The 24,736-nt window shown below is 42.7% G+C and overlaps 1 long non-coding RNA gene across 1 annotated transcript; it reads right to left on the reverse strand.

Moving 5' to 3' along the window:
• Positions 1-1,706: 1,706 nt before the first annotated feature.
• Positions 1,707-2,262, reverse strand: LOC118496405. Its single transcript, XR_004898973.1, has 2 exons — positions 2,004-2,262; positions 1,707-1,933 (listed from the first exon to the last, which is right to left on the reverse strand). It is a non-coding gene; the product is annotated as an uncharacterized LOC118496405 (long non-coding RNA).
• Positions 2,263-24,736: the final 22,474 nt, after the last annotated feature.

Below are 24,736 nucleotides of genomic sequence, written 5' to 3' on the forward strand. Positions count from 1 at the left end.
CAAAGAAAAGCATCAAATCTTCATGTTTGAGAAGCTGTGAATATATTTAGTGTTTCTGTCTGGAAGATGTTACAGTCACATCAAGTTTTAGGTAAATGTTTAAAGTTTGCATCTCTGCAGACAGAATATTACCCAGATTTTAAACAAATTAAAAAATAAAATGTTAAAACATCTCCACCTCCAACCTGATGAACAATCGGTTCAATTCTGCAGATTTTCATTCTGGATCACGGCTGAAAACTGTAAAAACATCTTCAGATTGTGTTGATAGGGTGAAAGCACAACACTAATATATTCACATGATTATCTTGTATATCACTCATTTAAAGATATTGTGACTCATCACAGCCAGACGCCTTGTTAAGGCCTTTCCACACGGGGAGCGATTGTCTCGCCTCGCAGTCTGACAGGCGACGCAACAAGCGGGCAACCCCGTGAAACTGTCGCGTTCGTGCTCGTCACACACACACGCTGTAAGGAATTTGTCCAAATGAGGCCCAAAGGCCTGTCAAATCTGACTCCAATTTATTAATTTCTGCGCCTTCTTTCATTGAACTTATAGTTTACCAGAACACAAGGATCAATCTGAGATGAAGAGTTCAGATAAAGCAACATTTTAGTCCAGCATAAGAGTTACAACACAGCTGTGGGTTCACAAAAACAGAGGGTAAGGGTTAGTTTCCCTAGCAACAGACATCAAGTCCGAACCAAGTTGTCCTCCGAATTATGAGCTCCGATCTGTTCTCTCCCTCAAGCTTTTATCCTATCCTCACGGCGGGGGGGCTGTCTTCTTGTTTCTAGGCAGAAACTGTTATCTTACACAGACACACACGCCAAGGTCGGGGTCTTAGTTTGGTGCAACTTCCTCTTCCATTCTCGCAACCTTCAAACAATGCACCTCTATGCCATAAAACCCTAAGTCTAAACTATTTTTATGACTTAAGCTTAACTTTCTGTGCATCAGAGGTCACCCGGAGTACTTTTAACCACTTCCTCAATGACTACACAGCTCTTCTGCAACGAGGACATACACACATTTAGTTAATTTTGCCCGCAGGCTGCAAGAGTTGAACTGTGTTGAACTTTTCTCTACACCAGCGACGCACAAATCAATGAACAAGAGATTGTTGTGTTTGTGAGTTTACTAAAATATTAAAGTCTTTTCTAAACAGTTATCAGAACAGAGACAGCGGAGCTTCTGCTTGTCAGAGCATCGGCACAAGACGTCCCTAATCAAGACTATGCTAATGTAGCTAACGTTAGCTATCAACAATAACTGTCTGTGGTTAGGAAAGACTAGGATTACCACTATGAGTTATAAATCCTCCTGTGATTAGGGATATATGAAACCACAGTCAGCTGATCTCATCCAGTTGTACGGCAGGGATACAGTATCTCCATGGTTACCACACATTGATTGCCTGGTGTTTCCTCGCGGAGCGTTGTCCTTCACATGACGTGACTACTCAGGCCAACGGTCGCTCCCCGTGTGGAAAACCCTTTACTCTCAAACAAAGAAAGACATTTTATCTCATTAAAATAGATTTTAAAGAAGAAACAGTAAATCAGTAAAACATGTCAGTTATATTTCCCCAAAGATGATAAATCAGATAAATAATAAAGTCTTGTTTTATTCTAACAGTCTGAAGCCCAAATATATTAAGTTTATCACCAAATATGACTAAATAAAGCATAAAATCTTCATATTTGAGAAGCTGAAAGCTGTGAATATATTTAGTATTTCTGCTTGCAAAGAAACAGACTTTTCTCTGATGAAAACAGACGCAGCAACTCAACATTACAGCTCATCCCTCTTCCTCCTCCTCTTGTTTGTCTTCTTGTCTTCCTTGTGGAAGACTTTTCCATCGGCCTGCTTCCTCCAGCTCAGTTTGATGTTGTCGTCCAGCCCCTGGTCCCTCAGCTTCTGTTTCAGCTGAGACACAAAACTTATCTTATCTCATTTGTTTTTTCATAAAGGTAAAACAGTATAAAACATGATTTACCTGCTTCAACATGGCCTCCATCACAGCAGGGTCATTCAGATCCAGATTCTTCTTGTTCTCAAACTTCACTTTCACCACTTTCTTTGACACCACTTTGTAAAAATCAAACAAACTTCATGAGTTCAAACATTTCTGTCTGGATAATAATCAGCATCCTGTTCATTCCTCATCATCAGTTTAAACAATAGATTCAACACTAACTTATCATCTGCAGCTGATCACCACTGCATGCTAACTTTACTAACTATTCCATGGAAATGATCCACATCATGATGTTCACATTTACTCTCCACAACTTGATATTTTCTCTCGTTTATTTGTTATTCGAATGTGCTGCTAAAAGTAAACCTGAATCTAAATGTAAATCAGAATCAGAATCAGAATCAGAAATACTTTAATAATCCCAGGTCAAAAGCTGTCTGAATCCCGGGTTAGCACTCACCTGGACCGTAACAAATGAACGCTCTCTCCATGTCACAGGGCCAGTCCTCCCAGGCTCCTGATTGGCTGAAGTCTGCAGCCACACAAGTCTCGTTGTTGTTATCAGGTTGCCCGTTCTTCCAGAAGCTGAATGAGGAGTTACTTCCATCTGACCACTTCCAGGAGTCTCTGAAAAGGCCGATCCAGCCCCAGATATAGTATACTCCAGGTAGCATCACCTGTATCTTCTGGTTCTCTGTGCTGTTTCTCACACTGGCCAGGTCTGTGTGGTGAGCTCTGCAGTAGATCTGGGCGTGAGTCCATGTCATAGGGGTGTTGATGGAGACAAAAGTCACATCTGACCCTGAAAATGAAGCACAGAGAAGTGTAGAGGCAGCATAACATACAACCTCCATCCATCCACATCTGCTTTTTGTCAGAGTGACTGACTGATACTACAGAGGCCCGAATAATGAAAACAAAGAGGCAAAGAGAAGCAGAGAAGGAAACTTCACTAGTTAATATTCTCACCTCTGACATCTGCACAGATTGGATAAATCCTGCTGTCACTACAATCGGAGTCGTACCAGAGTCCAGTACCATACATCACCGCGCAGACTTTTCTACTGTATCCAGCGTTTGGTCGTCCAGCTCCCCATCGTCTGAACTCCGTCTCCCCGGGTTTGTAGAAACTTGTGTCTGACAGTGACCACCTCCAGCTGTCAGCGTGCAGTCCTATCCAGGCTCTCTGATTGTGATATAAAGAATTAGACTCTGCTCTAGCTGTTTGTTGAAGACCAGATGTTTACCTAATCTTTCCATCTCCAGTCTTGATACTATCAGTCTGATCCTCTAGGACTCCTTCATTCTGTTACCCTCCTTTAATAACTCATTACCAGAGATAGTTTCTGATCACTCAAACTGATTTTCAATTAGCTTCTCCAGAACATAGATCTCTGTTGTTGTTAATACTGTTTTGTGATGTTTTAGTTTTGTCTAATGTTTTACTGCATTAGTTGTTTCTATGTTTTAATGTCTTGTATCAACTTGCTTTTATCGCTGCCTCTTGACCAGGTCGTCTTGTAAATAAGAATTAATTATCGATTGACTTATCTGGTTAAATAAGGTCCAATAATAAATTAATAAAAATAAAATAACGACTTCAAGAGATCTGTTATGTTCAAGTGATGGTGACCAACATCCACAGCCTTCGTTCTGAGTACAAATATATTCAAATGTTTATGTGAAGTTAATTTGAGGCTGGCCATCAATCGTACTACAGGCTGTAGTAGACCGTCGTTGCATGATAAGGAACATTTGGGTCGGTAACGTTACTCCTGGTAGTGCCCATTGGGCGCGCAGTCTTCACCACTTCTGACCTGTACAGGTGCGTCTGTTTAACCATAAAATGGCCTAAAACGTAATCGCAATTCATTATTTATTCAGCAAATTACGTTTCCATCAGCGTTTATCGCATACGCTGTTTACCATTTAAGAGAAATCCGATGAGATCAAACATATAAAACTTTGAGTCGATATTCATGAAATTGTATCAAATTTTACTGTTTTTGAATTTTTCATTCAATATCACTTAATTCACATAAAAATGTGTGAATGGAAACTCAGGTACTGTCTGCTGAAGGTTAAACTCAAACACTTTAGATTTATACTACATTTCAAAGATAAATATTCTACTTTTTCCTGCTCTACATTTAGTTATTAGTTCCTATGGAGGGTTTCAAACCTCCTGTCAGAAAGACTTTGAGATGAAAGAGAGAAAAGTGACCTCACGTAGCTGTTGTTGGAGTAGAACATGTTGTCTAAATTTGCCGTGTTGTTCAGGATCTTCATAACCTCCATGTTGTCTACAGTGGCCAGGTCTCCGTCTTTCTCTCTGCAGTATCTTTGGGCTTCAGTAAAGTTCTTCCTGTCATAAACAAAATAGTACTGACGTCCAGCAGCTGATGAGACAGCACTCAGCCCTGTAGGGACACACACACATTTAATATCAACAACTTTTTAAAGACATTTCGTATCACTGTTATGCAGATAATACACAATTATATGTTCTAGTTACACCAACAGAACCTGCTCTCTGTTTCTTTACATGACTTAGGTTTTATGATAGAATAGAATAGATGTGTGTTTCCATTTGCACCGGTACAGGGCCGTACAGGTAGTCTGGCTATCATCAGACCAAGCTCAATCTTTTAAGACTGAACATTAGTCTGGGGAGTCTGCTCTGTATTTTCTCTGCACAAAATCAATGGGCATAGCTCAAATGACTCTGTATGCAATTGGATAATCCTTCAACCAATCAGACCAACGATCCGGGTGACGTAGCAGCAACAGCGGCATCCACGGGTTGCTGCGCTTCGGTGGCCGCCATGTTGAATGTAAACAAGAAGCTGCTTGGTCACTTCTCTATCGTCATCGTGTTAAACCCACCAATAGCGCGCCAGGTGGATAAGCCAGTTTGTGATTGGTTCCCACAAATTTGTAACGGAAGCAGGATAGATAAACGTACAGGTTTCCAGCCTGAGCTGCAGGGAGGAATCAAACCCCCGGCAGATCGGCCTGGTTTACCCAGTCTACTGTACAGGTACATTAAGTGGAATTTTTGTGCGTTGCTCTTAGAGTCAGCTTCACAAAACTAGAAAATGCTTTTCCTGCAGTAAATTGCGTGTGAATGCTGAGAAGCTAAAGTGCTAAGGCTAAACTGGATTACTGGCTTAAACGTGTAAGAAGAAGGTTGTAGGAAAAGGTAAAAAAAGTGGAAATGGTTTTAATTATTATGAATGTCTGTAAAAAGTTGAATAATTCCAAGCCACAAAAGCCTTAAATCAGTCAAAATAAGCTAGATGTCCAACTGGCCTGGTCATACCCAAGGGTGTATAGTGTATCGTAGTGTGTGATGTATGTTCTTCATGTTATGTCTGTCGGATCTGATGTAGGGACTATTTGTTTGTATCATATGTCTGATGTCCTGTCATGAAGTGTGACTGTGCTGCAAACCCAACTGCCCCACGGGGACAATAAAGTTATCTACTACTACATATTGTATGAAAGATTTTGTAATGCTGATGCTCAACTGAATTTGGATGAAGAAGTAGTTGAGTAAGATGGGAAATGGGCCTTCTCTTTCCAGCTCTCAGCGAAGGCGGTCGCATTCTCTCCCTCTCCCTCCCAGGCCTACCCTGCTTGCTATCTTGTCTCGTGTTGTCTGCTGTTAACTTTTTAGAGACTCTCCCTGCAAGGCTCTACAAATACCTAAAAATCATGGAATTGATTAACTGGTCTCTCAGCGCAATTGACACTGTATTCTCGAGGAGGAGCACTGGTTCGGGTGAGCCAGCATGTCCTGACGGGACGTTTGCTGCGGGGTATACGATGGACGGCTGGGAGAAATGGCGTGTCGTGTGTCTCTCTGCTCTTTCCGTGGAGGACGTTGAGGATATCTACCTATTTGGAACCCTGATAACTGGAATGTTGCTGATTGGAGGTTGCTTCGCTCTGGTTTATCGAAGAATTGGAAAGACTTTGGTAGCTGTCCAAAGCCCAAGGAAGCTGCCTGGCCTGACTGAAGCTGTCAAAAAAGCGATCAGTTCGCAAACTGGAACTATTAATCGCGTGATGGAAAACAACATGGTAATGACCCGCGGCTTGGATACCATCATGAGGAAGGTCATGGATTTGGAAAGAAAAATTGACCAGTTGAACAGTTGAACAGTTGGACAATAGAATGAATGTTTAAATTAGAGCAGCCATTCGTGTAGACCAAACAAATTTAATCTTTTGGCTCCCTTATCCTGAACGGCCTTGCCAAGGCCGTCTCTTGGAACAAACAGTCACCCTGTTGGGGCTCTGCAAGCGAGACTCTCTTGGTTCCTCCCCCGTCTTCCCCACTGCCTGCTGATTGTCGTATCGGTTCTGGACTGTTCAAGGGTGTCACCATGGCAACGTGCTGTGTTTTCGCTATAACATTCTGCGGACTGGGTCACTAGTGGGACTGCCGGGCTGTGTGTTTCTCAGCAGGCCAAACTCCCCCAACCTACCCTCTCCCCAGTCCAACGCCTTCGCAGCCAAATGTGCAACTGTACATTTATGTTATGTTATGTTATGTTATGTTATGTTATGTTATGTTATGTTATGTTATGTTCAGCAGTGCAAATGTACTGTTTGTGTGCTTATGTGCTGAGGTGTTTTTTTTCCTGTTCCCACACTGTTCTTATCTTTATGAGGATAGTCTGAGAGTTGCTTTTTTTTCCCCTCTCCTCTCCTCATGTCATGCTGTATCTGTCCCTACGAGAGTTAAGAGAGAGTTGTTTTGGTTTGTTTTGTTGCTTTAATGTGACATGCACCTACAGCACCAGGACAAATTCCTTGTGTGTGTAAACGTACTTGGCAATAAAGCTTTTTCTGATTCTGATTCTGATTCTGATTCTGATTCTGAAATTAGGAAATCTCAATCAGCCTTGTTCAATATTCAAAAAATCTGAAAAGAATTTACAAGTTGTATAAAACTTCTAATGAGTGAACATTTTAAAGAGACCCTATTCTGCTTTTTGGGACTTTTCCCATCTTTTAGTGTTTTATATAGTGTTATTGTGTATGTAATAGATGCAGACCCGGCGCCAGACACAAATTTACGGACGGGCATGCCATTGTTTTTGGGGGGGCACAAATTAAATAAATCTCATCATGTAACATTATCTTAATTATCTTCCAAATGAGCATTGAATGAATTCATACAGTTCTACACATATAACTGATTTTATTTGTTATTGAAACAGGTAAGTCATGAACAACTAGCCTACCATTGTGCAGAACCGGCTTATACAGGAAATAAAAAGAGGAGCGTTAGGCCTCTTGAACCGCAAAGCATCAACTTAGAAACAGCCTAAATCGTGTGGTATAACATTAAGCTCAATTACCTCCCAAGTGAACTTTGAATTCATGCACGTCTAACGTCTATACAGCGTATAAAAAGAGGGATAATTGCGTTAGCCTAAATCATGGACAACATTATTGTGTGATTGGTGACAGGCTCGTCAGTAAAAAAAAAAAAAAGGCTCTGACTCTGGGGGTGGACCCGGCCCCCTAAAGCCCGCCCATAACGCCGGGACTGAATAGATGTGACTAACTGGTAAACCCAGTAGTGTGAGTAGTTACTGGACTACAAACTAACTGGTAAACCCAGTAGTGTGAGTAGTTACTGGACTACAAACTAACTGGTAAACCCAGTAGTGTGAGTAGTTACTGGAACACAAACTAAATTAAAGCTGCAAGCAGCGTTGGACGGGCCCTCACACCTCCTTGCATGACCAATGAAAATGGAACTTTCTGCTCAGTTCAATGATACCTCATACAAGAGTGTACAAGAAACGGCTCATTAGTTATTAAAGGGGGCGTGACTTAATCATATGGGGCGCGGCAAACCGTCACAAATTGAAAAGGAACTCTTTGCTGACTTCAATGATACCTCACACAAGACTCTGAGTACGTGGGCGTGGCTAGAGTATAGGGGCCGGCTCGTTATCACATGTAGACCACACATTATAAGTTTCATGTAAATCGGATGATGTTCCTCATATAAGGCTGATTTCCTGTTGCCAGCTATGACCAAAAGTCAATATTGGCCTGTATATGTCCTCAGGCCTGGACTCTTGTTGATTGTGGGAAATTTCAAGCAGATATGACAATGTACACTGTAGTTACAGCTACTTTCTCGTTCATCGCTAAACACTCAAAATGCCCGCGATGCCACGCCCACACCGTTTGACGAAAAGTTTTGCTTTTAACAACTTTTCATCTGTAACATCTTAAGATGGTACAGACCAAATTTGAAGTTGATCGGATGAAATCTCTAGGAGGAGTTTGTTAAAGTACGACAAAAACACACTAATTTCAAACTTTCAATTGAAAATGGCGGACTTCCTGTTGGGTTTAGGGTAAGGCTCCAATGAGCTTTTTTGTATGTCTTGACATGTTACATATGTCTACCATGTTTCATTAGTCTACATTAAACATACTGCAGGGGCTACATTTTTTAAGTTTTGTAGGGGGCACTAGTGAGCCATTTTTGTGCGCCTATTCCCGAAACCCTTAAAATACGTAAAATTTCATTCAGTTTTTTATTGATATTTTGACAGGACAACAGATGATCCAAAACTTCACAACATTCCATTCACAATTACGTTCCTTGTCCCCAATTTTCTTTTTATACAACACACAACAGGAGTATCGTTTAGACTACAACAAAGGGATCAATAATAGAAACCTGGTACCACCCAAATACTTCCCCTCTTTGATCAGATTAACTCCGGCTGCACCTGTCAGCCACTGAACACAGTTTCAAAATGAGACACAACTGTACATAACACAAACAAACCTAACAGTATGAGGAATACAAACCAATACACATCAAATAAACACACAACAAAAGCTAAACAATATGTGATAAAAAAGATTAAACAATAAAACAGAAAAACAATAACCATGCCTTGATAGAAACAGTTACCACGCCTACCAATCCATTACTCCAGTTGCCATTTATAAAAATCACGTTTCTTCCATTACATGAATATATCTTCCCTACCCCTGACTCTAGAAGTAACCCGTTCAACAGTAGCCATCTTTGTCATCAACTCAATCCATTCCTTAAAACAGCATGGGCTAGTTGATTTCCAGTGTCTTAATATTATTCTGCACTATGTTATTGTGGCCAGACGAACCCATAATCTTTTCTGTTCATTCAAAACGCCGGGTAGCAGACCCAGAATACATATAGATGGAGATTTAATCAATTGCAAATTAAATATCTTATTCAGGAGAGTAACCACTCCTTCCCAAAGGTGCTAATTGTTCTTACAGAAATACATGTGTACAAGAGTACCAACTTCTTTCTCACATTTCCAGCAGGTGTCACTGTCCTTTAGCTTAAGTTTGGCTAATTTACGCAGAGTAGGTGAATTTAAACAATGTCTGAGTTGAAAACGCATCTTGTTGAAAACGCACATTTTAATTGCATTTTGTGTCCATTAAGAGGCACAAAGGCACTCTTTATGTTATGCCCCCAAAAACCGTTTTAGCTAAGTGGGAGCTCTGGGCATTAGCTGCAGCAGCTCCATGTTGCTAGCACCGATTCGGCTCATTTTTTTTGCTATCGACAGTACTCACATACGTATAGCAATCAAGATTAACGTAAAAATTGCCCGGAGTTCTCCTTTAAAGTTTGCTTTTTTGCCTACCCACATATAACTCTCTACAACAGTGTTATATAGTTTTAAAAGGTTGGGAGGAAAATGTAGAGGTAACATATATAATATATAGTTAATCTTGTGAGTGACGATCATCTTAACCAAATTAATCCTACCTAACAAAGATATATTCATATTTGCCCAGTTTTGTAGGACAGGTTGGATAGCTTGAATAACTGGAGAGATATTAGTTTGCATAATCTTTTCCAAGCCTGGTGTTAGTTAGTTTAATCCCTAAATAAGTCAAGCCTGATGGCATCCACTTGTAGTGCCAAGACTCCCTCATGGCTGGAGGACATATCTTAGATAGAGGCATACCCCAGTTAATCGTGTATCCGGAAATTTCCGCAAAGGAATCAATAATTGAAGAGATCTCAGGTGATGCCGTGTGCGGGTTACTTGAAACCAAAAGAATATTGTCCGCGTACAGAAAAAGTTTGTGTTCTACCTGGCCCATTTTAACACCTTTGATATTATGCTTTTCACGCAACGCAATTGCCAAAGGTTCTAAAAACAGGGCAAATATCAGCGGTGATAATAGCGAACACAGGTGACATGACTCCTTTAGTAAGAACAGTTGCCAACGGCTCCGCATAGACTAGCTGTAACCACTGTATGAAGGAGGGACCAAAGCCAAACCTTTTCAATGCATAAAAAAGGAACTCAACTTTATCAAATGCCTTCGCTGTGTCTAAGGAGAAGGCAACTATGGGATCATTCTCATTCCGACACTCCCACATAACATGCAGTAATCTACGTAAATTGTCTGCTGAGCACCTATTCTTAACAAACCCCACCTGATCTGCGTGTACCAGACTAGGAAGCACCTTCTCTAATCTAGTTGCCAGTACTTTATTTACTCATCTACGTTGATTAATGAACAGTGTTGGGTGTAACAATGTAGTAACGCGTTACAGTAACGTAACTACTTTTTCGGGTAAAAAGTAGTGTAATGCGCTACTATTGAAAATCTGGTAACGAAACGTAGTTCCTTTTTCAATCCGGCGCAACGTTACTTTTCCCAGGGACAGATTTGACAGCAACACTGCCTTCTCAGCTGTGTGCTCACAAGCTCCACACGGGACGTGACAGAGGCTGGTAGCAGAGTAATCATGGCAAGCGAGAAGCAGCCAAAGCTAACTTTTGAGAGCGTTTTAAGCTTCGTAGCTTTTTTACTGGACGGCGCTCTGAGCCAGGCAGACACAAAGCTGACAACCTCACAGATGGATGCGGTGGAGATGGTGTTATACATACACACAGCGGACCGCTGTGCACTTGTGTCGGTCGCACGGACACGCAAGGATTTCCAGAAAGGAGGCTGCATGTGTCTACAACAACGCACGGACCATCGTGGCTGCGCGACCGGCACAAGTCGATACAGACATTACATAGTATACACTAACACCGTGTAACGTGATGACCTGCTGATGGGCATTCAACCCGCGCTGGACTGGTTCATAATGAATCAGCCGTCCCTCTGTGAGGAGAGAATCCAGCCTGCAGTGGAGTTCAGACACTTCACTGATGAACCAGAGATCGGCTTTATGGTCAAAGATAGTTTTTGAATAATTAACTTCAGTCTCTGCCAGAGACGCCTGCTTTTAAAAGTAACGAGTAAAGTAAAAAGTTACTTTCCATAGGGGGTAACTAAGTAAAGTAACGGATTACTTTTTTTATGAAGTAATGAGTAACGAGCAAACACTACTTTTTAAAAGTAACTTCCCCAACACTGTTAATGAAATAGGCCGATAATTTCCACAATATTGAGGGTCTTCCCCTTTGTTATGAAGTAAGGTGATAACAGCTGATCTCATACTTGCTGGCAGTCTCCCTTTCTGCAAGGAGTCCTGGTAGACAGCAACTAGTCTTGGAGCTAAGTCTTCTACACATTTTTTTATAAAAGTCTGATGGAAACCCATCACTGCCTGGCGTCTTACCCAAACTCAGACTATGAATGGCCTGTTTGACTTCCACTAATGTGACCTCCCCTTCTAAGGAATTTTTTGGATCCTCGGTTAACGTAGGAATTGAAATAGAAGAGAAGAATGCTGTCATGAATCCCGCTGTTTGAGTCTGTTTTCTGCTTGAGTTGCCTGTATTCTGCCCTGGAGCCTGTTTTCCTGTTTTCCTGAACGCACCCTGTCCGGTTGCCTGGCAACATTGCAAGGCGGGAGACCTCTCTACTACCCACACCTGCATCTCATCTGCTACCTGCACACCTGGTCCTGATCACCACCTCTCCACTACTTAAGCGCTGACCTGACATCCATTCCCTGCCGGATCGTTAGCCACTAACAGTATGTTGTGCCAGCGTCTCAGCCTCAGTTTGCTTAAAGTCAGTTTTGCTGCTCTGTTTTGTGCCATTCACTTACCTCCTTCTCTTCTGTCAGCAGTTACTCTCCCGAAGATTCACTCCACCTCTGCCGTATCAAGATTGGATCAGCTCATTCTCTTCCACCTACTCACCTCCACTGCCTGCTTCGTCACCTGGATTCTCCTGCAACCACATTTAAGTCTGTAAATAAATACTCAACTTTTCTCAACTCACCTTGTCCTGGTCTGCTTCTGGGTTCAGCCCTAGAGAATCGTGACAGAACGATCCGGCCAAGAATGAACCCAGGGGACTTGGACTCCGTTCGCCATGCCATTTCCCAACAAGGGAATATGTTGGGACAACACAGCACGGCGCTACAGGACATAGCGTCTTCAGTTCGGAACCTTTCTGCCAGTCTGACGAGGATCCAGGATCAGCTCAGTTTGCCGGCTGAGAATCCACCACCTGTTTCACCCCCCTCGCCTGCCACTTCTGGAGCTGTTTCCTTCCGTGAACCCAAGGTTCCGACGCCAGATAAGTACGACGGGGATTTAGGAAGATGTCGTTCATTTCTCATGCAGTGTGGATTAGTGTTTGACTTGCAGCCCAACTCATACGCCACAGACAAGGCCAGGATTGCCTTTGTGATTGAATTGCTGCGTGGAAGAGCCCTGGACTGGGCTTCGGCCTTATGGGAACGACAGGACATCTGTATGGAGTCTTACCAGGAGTTCACGGCAGAGATGAGGAAGCTGTTTGATCACCCCGTCCGAGGTAGGGACGCAGCTAATTGTCTGTTTTCAACAAGGAGCTCGCAGTGTGGCAGATTTTGTAATTGAATTCAGAACATTGGCGGTGGAGAGTGAGTGGAATGAGACATCACTACAAGCGGCTTTTTATCAGGGGTTGTTCGAGCAACTTAAAGATGAACTGATTTCTTACCCTGAGCCCAGTGACCTGGACAGTCTGATAGCGTTATCTATTCGGGTGGATAACAGAATCCGAGAGAGAACGAGGGAGAAACGATGGGGGTCTTCCAACCAATCACGTTCTCTGTTACCATCCAAGGCGGGTAATAGACCAGAAAAAGCTAATCATTCTTCACCACACGAGATTAAAGGAGAATTTCTGCCTTCAGATCCTGAACCCATGCAAGTGGGGCGGCACGGGTTAACCACGGAGGAGCGCCAACGTAGACGTGAGACCAACAGCTGCCTTTACTGTGGTGACTCGGGGCATTACATCTCCACCTGTCCTCAGCGCCCGTTAAACGGCCCGGCTCGCTAAATTTGGGAGGACTTTTAGCGAGCCAGTTTCAGTCTCCCGATAATCCTGTCAGAACCCGTTTTCCTGCTACCCTCATGAACAATAATCAGATTTTAGAGATAAACGTTTTAATCGATTCAGGTGCTGACGACAGTTTTATGGATGCCGACTTGGTGGAACAGCTGGGGCTTTCCAAGGAGCAATTACCGGAAGCCATTGAAGCAACTACTCTGAACGGCAGACTGTTGGCACGTATTACTATGAGGACTGAACCTGTTAAGATGCTGCTGTCAGGTAACCATTCCGAATTCATCTCTTTCTTTATTCTGCCATCTCCCCGTGCCCCTCTGGTTCTTGGTTACCCCTGGCTTAAGGAACACAATCCCACAATTGACTGGGTGACTGGCAAGGTAAATAGTTGGAGTATCGAATGTCATGCTAACTGCCTGAAAACTGCCTATTCTCACTCTGTTCCCAGTCTGGCCAGTGATTCTGCTTCTCCAGATTTGTCCCTAGTTCCTGAAACCTATCATGGTTTGGGTGAAGTTTTCAGCAAATAGAGGGCGCTGTCACTTCCTCCCCACCGACCTTATGACTGTGCGATAAATCTGATCCCTGCAACTGCCTATCCTAAAGGACGGTTATACAGTATCTCTCGACCTGAACGCGAAGCCATGCAGACCTACATAAAGGAATCTCTTGCTGCCGGTCTCATTCGTCCCTCCTCATCACCCCTGGGAGCTGGATTCTTTTTCGTGAGTAAGAAGGATGGCTCTCTTCGACCTTGTATTGATTATCGGGGTTTGAATGATATCACGGTCAAGAACAAGTATCCCCTGCCTTTGATGAACTCTGCTTTCGACTCCTTACAGGGTGCTACTGTGTTCACTAAGCTTGATTTACGCAATGCATATCATCTGGTCCGTATCAGAGAGAGGGATGAGTGGTTGACTGGGTTCAACACACCTATGGGACATTTCGAGTACCAAGTGATGTTTGGACTGACCAATGCTCCAGCCATTTTCCAGAGTATGGTGAATGACGTCCTGAGAGATATGATCGGTCTTTTTGTATTTGTTTATCTGGATGACATTCTCATTTTTTCTAAGGAACTTTCCAGTCACATCCAGCATGTCAAGCAGGTCCTGCAGCGGTTATTGGAGAACCGTCTGTTTGTGAAAGCAGAGAAGTGTGACTTCCACGCCCACACCACATCCTTCCTCGGATACATCATCTCCAAGGGGGAGATAAGGATGGACCAAGAGAAGGTCAGAGCGGTTCTTGATTGGCCTCAGCCCGGTTCGAGATTGCAGCTCCAGCGGTTCCTGGGATTTGGACCAGAACATTCTGTTGGAACCCTGAGGCGGGCAGAGCATTCCTGGAGTTGAAGAGCCGATTCACCAACGCCCCTATTCTCTCTCAACCTGACACTTCCCGTCAGTTTGTTGTGGAAGTGGACGCTTCTGATGTGGGGGTTGGCGCCATCTTGTCCCAGCGAAGTTCCACTGACAGTAAACTTCACCCCTGTGCCTTCTACTCTTGTCGTCTTTCGCCTGCGGAGAGAAATTACGATGTGGGAAATCGGGAGCTCCTCGCGGTTAAACTCGCCTTGGAGGAGTGGCGCCACTGGTTGGAGGGGGCAGAGCAACCGTTTATTGTCTGGACTGACCACAAGAATCTTGCTTATGTGCAATTTGCTAGATGCCTCAACTCCCGTCAGGCCAGGTGGGCTTTGTTTTTTGGACGTTTTAATTTTTCTCTGACTTTGAGACCTGGCTCCAAGAACGGCAAGGCGGACGCCTTGTCACGGATGTTCTCCAAGACGGAGGAGAGTGGGGCCAAAACTGAGACTATTCTTCCCCGGGAGTTAGTCGTTGGAGCAGTTACTTGGAGGATTGAGGAGGAAGTCATGGCAGCCCTTCGGACGCAGCCCGGTCCCGGTAATGGTCCACCCGGTCGGTTATTTGTACCTGAATCTGTCCGGTCTGCAGTTCTCCAGTGGGCCCACGCCAACAAGATGGCTTGTCACCCTGGCGTGGCTCGGACAATGGCATTACTACGCAGACGATTTTGGTGGCCTGCTATGGGAGAAGATACCCGGAGTTTTGTTGCTGCCTGTCCAGTTTGTGCGCAGAACAAGAGCGCCAATCGGCCCAGCTCTGGACTTCTTCATCCTCTACATATTCCCCGGCGACCATGGTCGCATCTGGCTCTGGACTTTGTCACTGGGTTGCCCTCATCTGATGGGAACACGGTCATTCTGACTATTGTGGACAGATTCAGCAAGTTCGCCCACTTTGTTCCCGTCTCCACTGAGACGTCCGAAATCCTGGTTAGGGAGATTTTCAGGGTCCACGGTCTGCCCAGTGACATTGTTTCTGACTGTGGTCCTCAGTTCACATCTGCTGTCTGGAAATCCTTTTGTTTGGCCATTGGAGCAACTGTCAGTCTCACGTCTGGATTTCACCCCCAATCTAATGGACAAGCTGAGAGAGCCAACCAGAAGATGGAATCCACACTTCGCTGCCTGGTCTCCTCCAACCCCACCTCTTGGGCTTCTCAGTTGCCATGGGTCGAGTATGCCCATAATACTCTTCCTACATCTGCCACTGGGATGTCTCCCTTCCAGTGCCTTTACGGTTACCAACCTCCATTGTTCCCATCTCAGGAAAAGGATCTCTCGGTTCCCTCTGTCCAAGCCCATATTCGCCTCGCCGTTGCCACCGGACCTGGCATCGGGCCAGACGGTCCCTCCTCAGAGTTTCTGATCGGTATCAGCTCCAGGCTAATCGTCGCCGTATCCCTGCTCCCGTTTATGCCATTGGAGATAAGGTCTGGTTGGCAACACGGGATCTTCCTCTGCGGACAGAATCAAGAAAACTGGCACCTAAGTTCATTGGTCCGTTTATTGTGGAGAAGGTCATTAATCCTGCTGTGGTTCGACTCAAATTGCCCAAGACACTCCGAGTCCATCCCGCCTTTCATGTATCCTGCCTCAAGCCTGTTCTTCTCAGTCCTCTGTTGCCCCCTCCTCCTCATCCTCCTCCTCCTCGGATGATCGGAGGTGGTCCTGTCTACACGGTGCGCCGCATCATGGATTCTAGGCGACGGGGTCGGGGTTTCCAGTATCTCGTGGACTGGGAGGGTTATGGTCCTGAAGAGAGGAGTTGGATTCCTCGACGTCAAATCCTTGATGATGACCTTCTGCGTGACTTCTACCGCCTTCATCCTGGCGCTCCGGGTAGTCCGCCCGGTGGCGTTCGTCGGAGGGGGGGGTACTGTCATGAATCCCGCTGTTTGAGTCTGTTTTCTGCTTGAGTTGCCTGTATTCTGTCCTGGAGCCTGTTTTCCTGTTTTCCTGAACGCACCCTGTCCGGTTGCCTGGCAACATTGCAAGGCGGGAGACCTCTCTCACCTCCACTGCCTGCTTCGTCACCTGGATTCTCCTGCAACCACATTTAAGTCTGTAAATAAATACTCACCTTTTCTCAACTCACCTTGTCCTGGTCTGCTTCTGGGTTCAGCCCTAGAGAATCGTGACAAATGCTGTCAGTTTTGATTCCTCCACATTCCCCTGGGATGTATACAGCTCTTGATAACATGTTTTGAATACCTCATTCATCTCTTTTTTATGTTATTAATTTGTCATTTTTATCAAACACCGAGGGAATAATGTTAGAAGTTTGCATCTGTTTCACCCGATGCCCTAAATCTTTACCTGCTCTCTCACCTTGCTCATAATACTTTTGATTCGTACAGAATGAAGCAAATTCAACTTTTTTTGTATGATGTTCATCTCAAACTTTAATGTATTTAATTTAGCCCAAGTTTCCTGCTGAGGGTGACACGTGTTGTCTTTCTAGTTCTTTGATATCCTCTTCTAATTTTAATAATTTATCCCTCTCAGCTTGTTTTATCAATGAGCTGTATTGAATAAGTCGCCCCCTTACATATGCCTTAAAGGCATCCCAGGTAATCCCAACATCCTCAATACAACCTTCATTAAATTCCCAGAAATCCTTCATTACTGCTCTGATATATCCACAGTGATCTTCATTATTTAATAGTGAATTATTTAGGCGCCACCTTAAGTCTACAGGGGCATGGCCAGTTAAAACTATGTTTCCAATAGTAGCATTAGGAATCTGATCCACCAGAGAGCGAGAAATTAGAAAGTAGTCTATTCTAGAATAGGTAGAATGTGGGTGAGAGAAAAATGTATAATCTCTTTCTTGAGGATGAAACAGCCTCCGTATACCAACTAGTCCCAGTTCCTCTGACATTACATCTATAGCGGCACAAGATGGATCATTAAATTGCCTAGGCCTGGAGGAGTTATCTAAGTAAAGGTCCCTAACTTGGTTAAAGTCCCCACCAATGATGATGTTATAATTTCCTATGCTCCTTATAACATCACAAACTTCATGGAAAAATTGTGGTTGTGAGGTGTTAGGAGCATATAAATTAACAAAAGTCAACCTCTGACCCTCCAATATTACCCATCTACCTTTCTGATGTGCATGTTGTTTAAGCACCTGAAAGTTTATGTTCTTCCTAATCAATATGACCACGCCCCTTTTCCTGCTGGAATATGTACTATAATAAAGTTGCCCCACGCAATCTCTTTTAAGTTTAAGTGATTCCTCCTCATTCAGATGGGTCTCTTGAATAAAAGCAACGTCCAGTCCAGACATCCCTCCCAGTTTGAGAGTCTGAGAGGGTCTGAGAGAGTCTGAGAGGGAGTCCACTCATCCCTCTCCCAGTCTGAGTCTGAGAGGGAGTCCAGACGACCCTCCCAGTTTGAGAGAGTCTAAGAGGGAGTCCAAACGTCTCTCTCCCCAACAACAGCAGACAGACAGCTCTTTGTGTTCCACATACTCGGCTTACAGTACTTCAGAATTATTTTTAACTTCATGGAAATGTGTCAGAAGCCACAATAATTTACATATCAGGCGAAGCGCAAAGGTTCTGCTTATTCAAAAACATGTTTGATGCCATGTTGTTGGACTGACACCAAAAACAAAGTGACCACAACCTTTAGAGAATGGTCCTGAGTAGTTTCAACACAGTGACAACACTGGGTCCAAACCTAGTATGTGGCTGGACTGTGTATAGAGACGGAGCATCATACTCTATGGGGGGGGGGGGGTTCTTGTATAGCCTGAAGGTTTCCTCCTCTTCTATTCTGTCTGCTAGCAAACAACAGAAACATGTCTAAAAGCTGCTGTGTGCTGATATTCACTACCATCAGGGTCAATTCAATTCAATTCAATTTCAATTCAATTTTATTTATAGTATCAAATCATAACAAGAGATATCTCGAGACACTTTACAGATAGAGTAGGTCTAGACCACACTCTGTACTTTACGAAGCCCCAACTATTACAGTGGTTGCCTCAAGAGCAAGCATTAGCAGTAGCTATTGCGACAGTGGCAAGGAAAAACTCCCTTTTTTTGTTAGGAAGAAACCTCGGACAGACCCAGACTCTTGGTAGGCGGTGTCTGACGGCACCAGTTGGGGGAGTGGTGAATGGTGGCAATAATAGTCAAGAACCCAGAAAAGTTTTTATAAGCTGCTGAATCAAAAAACTGAACTTTTATGAAGACCAAAGTTGAAACATGAACATGAAGAATCAGCAGAGAGAATGGAGAGACTGTGGGATCCTGACACGTAACGACATAACGTCAGCTTAGTGTGAGGATCCCACAGTCTTCCCTTCCTCCCTCCTGATTCCTGTCAATGACGTCATCATCGACTGGTCGACAGCGACTTGACTTTCATCACATCAGAGTCGACTTTAAAAGATCTGAAGTCATGTAACCCTACTGCTCATAGAGCAGGCACAGCCCGCCCAGTGGCTGGTTTTAATTTGCTTGACCAATCACAACAGAGTGGGCCAGCTGACCAATCAGAGCAGACTGGGCTTTTCAGGAAGGCGGGCCAAGTGCTCAGAGTGTTTCAGGTGAAGGAGCTGCAGCAACGGGCAGAATGAGAAATATTATAAGTTGTTTAAACATCAAAGCATGTAAACATATTCTAGTAGACCCCAACACAACAAATATGATGCTGAAATATAGTATAATAGGGGCTCTTTAAGGTTTAAGTTGAGTAGGAATCCGTAAAATAAGACTTGAATATACATGACTCAGCAAATTCTAAACAATATGGTGAATGCTGCTGAATCACAAAAAAATAAAAATAAATAAATATATATATATATAAATATAAGAAGCTTAATAAATACATAAAACTAATATATATACTATATATATATATATATAGTAGAAGAACAATAAAAAGACCAAACAGCTGTAAGATGAATAAAGTTATAATTGCAAAAGTTCACCAGCAACATACACTGTATAAAAACTACTTGTAAATATAGATATTATTGATATTATCGTATTATTATTGCACCTGAGATCTTTCACATTGTTATGGCACATAACTTTGGAATATTGGAAACATACGTTGTCATCATCGTACATCATGTCAGTTGTTTAGTATTACATTTGGTATTGCTGCTTGTTATGTAACGTTTCTCATTGGCTGCCCTCTCCCCTCCCTGGAGGATCTTTATGGTTCCTGCTGCCTCTAAAACAGCCTAAAACCTCCTCAAAGATCATCTCACCCCGACACCCTCCTCAAAGATCATCTCACCCCGACACCCTCCTCAAAGATCATCTCACCCCAACACCCTCCTCAAAGATCATCTCACCCCGACACCCTCCTCTGTTACGTATGAACCTAGTCACAGTTCAGTCCAGGGGGGTTCACGGTATGAGTCTAACTTTCATCGTCTCTTTTAAAGTTAACTGGGCCGAGCCCTCTGCTGTGTTTTGACAAGAAGTATTTCACAAGAAGGAGCTCATAACGTAACTAATGATTATCTAAGCTGTACAACATTTGTTTTGTGGATTTGATTTACAAATAAATTAATAAAAATGTGCTGTAATAAAAGACTATAAACATTTATAAAACCTAATAAACTCTCACCTGTTGCAGCCATGATGAGCAGAAGAAGTTTGTCCATCTTGTTTGCTCTCCGTCCTCCTCACTGTGTGACTTCAGACAGACCGCTGATCATATAACTCATTGTTCCACATGAACAGTCAACAACACCTCCCTATTGTTTGGCTGCAGGCAACAACTATTTACATGTTAGTCAAATAATGAGCATAACAGAGAAAAGAAAAGGTTCCTCTTTTTGTTGGCCTACAGCCATAAACAAATATGTTTTTATTTTAATTTAACCTTACTTGAGCCAGGCAAGTCATTAAGGGAGGGGGGGGGGGGCTGAAAGAGAAATGTCAAAGGTTAAAAAGACAGCAGAACATTTCCAACAAGCATTGCATTAATGATAACAGAGTGTAAATTGTAATTTCCCCATTGGGGATCAATAAAGAGTATACATTATTTAGTTATTAATTATTATTATATTAATGACATCCAGTCGAGAACACAAGCTTCAGCAGGTCTCTACCTCTGGAAGTAGCTTCAGTTTTGAGCTTTTTTAAAAACATGTGGCCTCCACCATGACCATGACATAGTTTAACCCTTAGATGCATGACCTACCAATACCTACCCTCTTCCATGAGGGGGTCAAACATGACCCCAATTAGAAAGAATGCGTTTTATGCAGTAAACTTAAGAAATTTCTTTCTAAAGTCAAAAAAACGACTTGCTACTTAACAATACAATATCACACACACACACACACACACACACACACACACACAGACACACACCTCATGATTGTGCTCAGGAGTATATTTACAGTGTGCATGTCTAAGGGCAACACGGTCTCACAGCAGTTCGTGAAATGGTCACGTTATTTTTAATCTATTGATACGTGTTCACAGGCATGTTTTTCTCGTTTTTTATGTGTAAATGTCACGTTATTTTTACGTGTTCACGGGCACGTTCTTTTACCGGGAGACGGCCGAAAAGGATGTGCCAAAGGCGGCCACTGGGGACGCATGCCGGAGACGACCGCAAAGGATGACCCACATGCTGGGAGGTGGCCGCAAGGCGGCCGCTGGGGACGCACCACAATAACGGGAAGGCGGAGGTTGGGTTTATGAAAAACACTACAGGGAAAGGGCGCCTCACACACCGGGAGACGGCCGCTGGGGCGTGTGACATTAACGGGACGGTTGGGGTTAGGAAGACTACGGGAAACAAAATGCCACACACGGGACGTGATCCCCTGTTGTTTGACCCATCCACCACCCCGACCAGCCTCCCTACGTAGATTTTCGGCTCTTTATACTACTCCCTACCATTTTCGTGCTGTGGCCACGAAATATGCTTCCCATTGAAATACATTACTTCACATTTTCGTGCCGGCCACCACGTAAAAAACGAGAAAAACGTGCCTGTGAACACGTATCAATAGATTAAAAATGACGTGACATTTACACGACCTGCCGTGAGACCGGGCTGGATCCCCGGTCTCTGGGACGCCGACGCGCCAGAACAACGGGACAGTTGGGGTTTACACCGGGACTCGAACTCCGGTCTCCGGGGTGAAAGTCCTGTGTTGTTTGACCCATCCACCCCCCCAACCAACCTTCCTACGTGGATTTTCGGCATTTCATACTACTAGCTACTGTAATCGTGCTGTGATCATGAAATATGCTTCCCATTAAAATTGGGTGAAAGTGCTGTAAATGCTAGCAGGTTGTGAGCCACTACTAAAAATAATAAATCATATTGAAATAATTTTTGCTCTACTGAAAGCGCATGAAATCTTGCAAAACGTGCTTGTTGTTGATAGGTTATAACTATTGTTACATTCCATAGACTAAACATTTAATTGATTAAAAATAACCATAAGTTGCAGCCATAATATTTACAGTCTGTGGTTCCACCCCAGCTACTGACAGGAAATGTAAACACGCCAATATTTAGTTTCATCAATGCTGGCTGTCATCGTGACACATTGTAATTGACTGACATAATGTTGAGCACTGAAATTAATTTTCAACTGGAAATGTCAAAGTGCCATCAGACCTTTCTGACATGTTGGTGGTTACCAGTTAGAAATTATATAACTAACCACATCACTGCCTCTTGAAAAAACTACCTACTACAATACTTCCAACTTAAACTTCAAAGTATTTGTATAACTTAACTCATGGTAAGGGAATTAAGGTAAAGTAAAGTAAAGTAAAGGGATTTTGGTAAGCACTGTTTAGAATAAGAATACACTAATGCACTGTTAGTAGCAGTGATCAGATCAGTGATTGGTGAGTATTATAAATAATGTTAACATTTAGTAAAAATAACCTTCAGGGTGGTGAGACTGCTGGCATTAGATGTGTAGATCAACAGTAAATGTATACCTGACAGTCACAGTTGATAAAAATCAAAGGCTCCTAGGGTAAACCTTTGAAATTCCATAAAAAATGGAAAATGTTTTGAGCCCATGTATGGAAAAGTGTGGTACTGATACAAGATATGAAATTACTTAAAAAATATAACAATTAGATACAAATCCAAATGGCCTCATGTCAAAGACAACCTATTTGAGGAACACATGGAAGATTAAACAATACAAATTTAAAATTACAAAGATATTGCAAAAAAACAACTGCTGGGGTAATGTTTGACCCACTTATGCATCTAAGGGTTAAAGAAAAGAAGAAGAAAGACAGGGCTTAATTGTCAAATGCAGTATGAAAATACTAGGGCTGGGTATCACCAATGATTCCTAAATGTATTCAGATTCTCAAGGTTCTGATTGGATCACATTTCTGAAATATCAGTTCCAACACCAGTTTATTTAGTTTGGATATAAAAGAGATTCAAGAAGAAGATTTAATGTGATCATATTTCCATACCGTGGTGAAGTTGGTTTCATACTGGACGTTGGCTGTTGGACTCATTAGAACAATCTATTGTGCAGCTTGACCTGTTGACCTGCCCATGTCAGAACCATCTGGTGAACTCAGCTAACTGACCCACACATAACACACAGCTGCTTCTCTCAACAACACACACTTTGTAAATTGGTATTTATAATTATCTATTGTAATTTATTTTCTTCTAATTTAAAAGTAGTTAAATTATTTAATTTGCAACTTCATGTCTTGTTCAAGGTTTCACAGGCGTATTTAATAAAAGACAAAGAAATTCCTGAACCTGTCCTCCAGTTGGTGTATACTAGTATTTTTAAGACCTAAGCCATAAGTATGTCTTTAGAATGTGTATCAAAACTGTTTATGCACTGAATAATGTTCTGGTTTAATAAAGACAAGTATACCACCTAATTAAGATGAATGAGGGGGATCATTAAAAATCATTTTAGTTATTTCAAAACAGCTGTATTGCTGTGAACTAAAGTATTTAAGAGGAATCAATTACTATATCTAAGTTTTTTAATAAAATAGCAAGAAAGCACAAGGACAATTTGCCTCTGACACAAGACCTATTCAGCAGTTTGGTTAACCACTGCTACTTACCTACTTCCCACTGTTACTTGAGATTTAATGGTATTAAAATGAACATATTCTGACAACAAGCTGCCTCTTTGTGTAACAGACTCAAAAATAAATCATTTTGATTTATTCAGTTAACTAAATGTATGAAACAATGAGTGGTTTCTGTGTCAAAAGAGGCCTTGTGCCATATGAAGGATATCTTTCTGTTAATCATAGTTTGTTTTTTATTTAAAGGTCTAAGATCCATGTGGCTGCGTAAAGGAATTGTATTTTTTATATTTTGAATCAAGCTATATTATATATTTATTAACATGATAAAAATTCTCTAAAATCAAAAGGTGGGTGTTTGGAGAAAAGAAGTTTGTGTCATGTGTAGGGCACCAACTTTACCACGATATTTAAACTGTATTCACTACTTCTCATGTAGACGTCTTCCCTTTTCTCATGAACCAATCAGCTGGCCCTTCATCCAGCCCATAATAACCTACCTGTAATGTTTCTCTGTCTCCTCTTCTGTTTGGAAGCAGCTCCACATCATCTGTCCTCTGATATGAAAACAGCTGAGTTATGATCATATTGAGTGGAACATTAAACTAGCAGCCAGAGAGTCTGTTTATCAGACATTGCTGACAGAAAACGCTGCGGTTTAAAGTCAACTCGTTTTCATAACACACACAATGTTCTCCATTAAATATTCAGCTGACGCTCTGAAGTTACCTAGCAACAGTGGATGTTACTGTCAGCTCAGTCAGCGTTAGCCTGACATCAACAGGTGTAGACAGAAAATATGATTATGAGCTCATTTACTGAATCAACCAACTCAGGTCTCCTTTCTTTTCTTTCTTTTCATCCACAACATTAAAGTCTTCTGCTGCTGCTGCTGGCGTTGTGCTGCAGACCGAGATACCTGCTCACTGGAACTTTCTATCCTTCTGTCAACTATTTTAGAGTGCACGCCATGTTCCTGGTCCACACAGGCACGCTCTCTGCTGCTCCTCCGTGGTGGTCAAACAATAATAACAAACCAC

Source organism: Sander lucioperca, chromosome 12 (genome assembly GCF_008315115.2).
Source record: "Sander lucioperca isolate FBNREF2018 chromosome 12, SLUC_FBN_1.2, whole genome shotgun sequence".
Taxonomy (NCBI): domain Eukaryota; kingdom Metazoa; phylum Chordata; class Actinopteri; order Perciformes; family Percidae; genus Sander; species Sander lucioperca.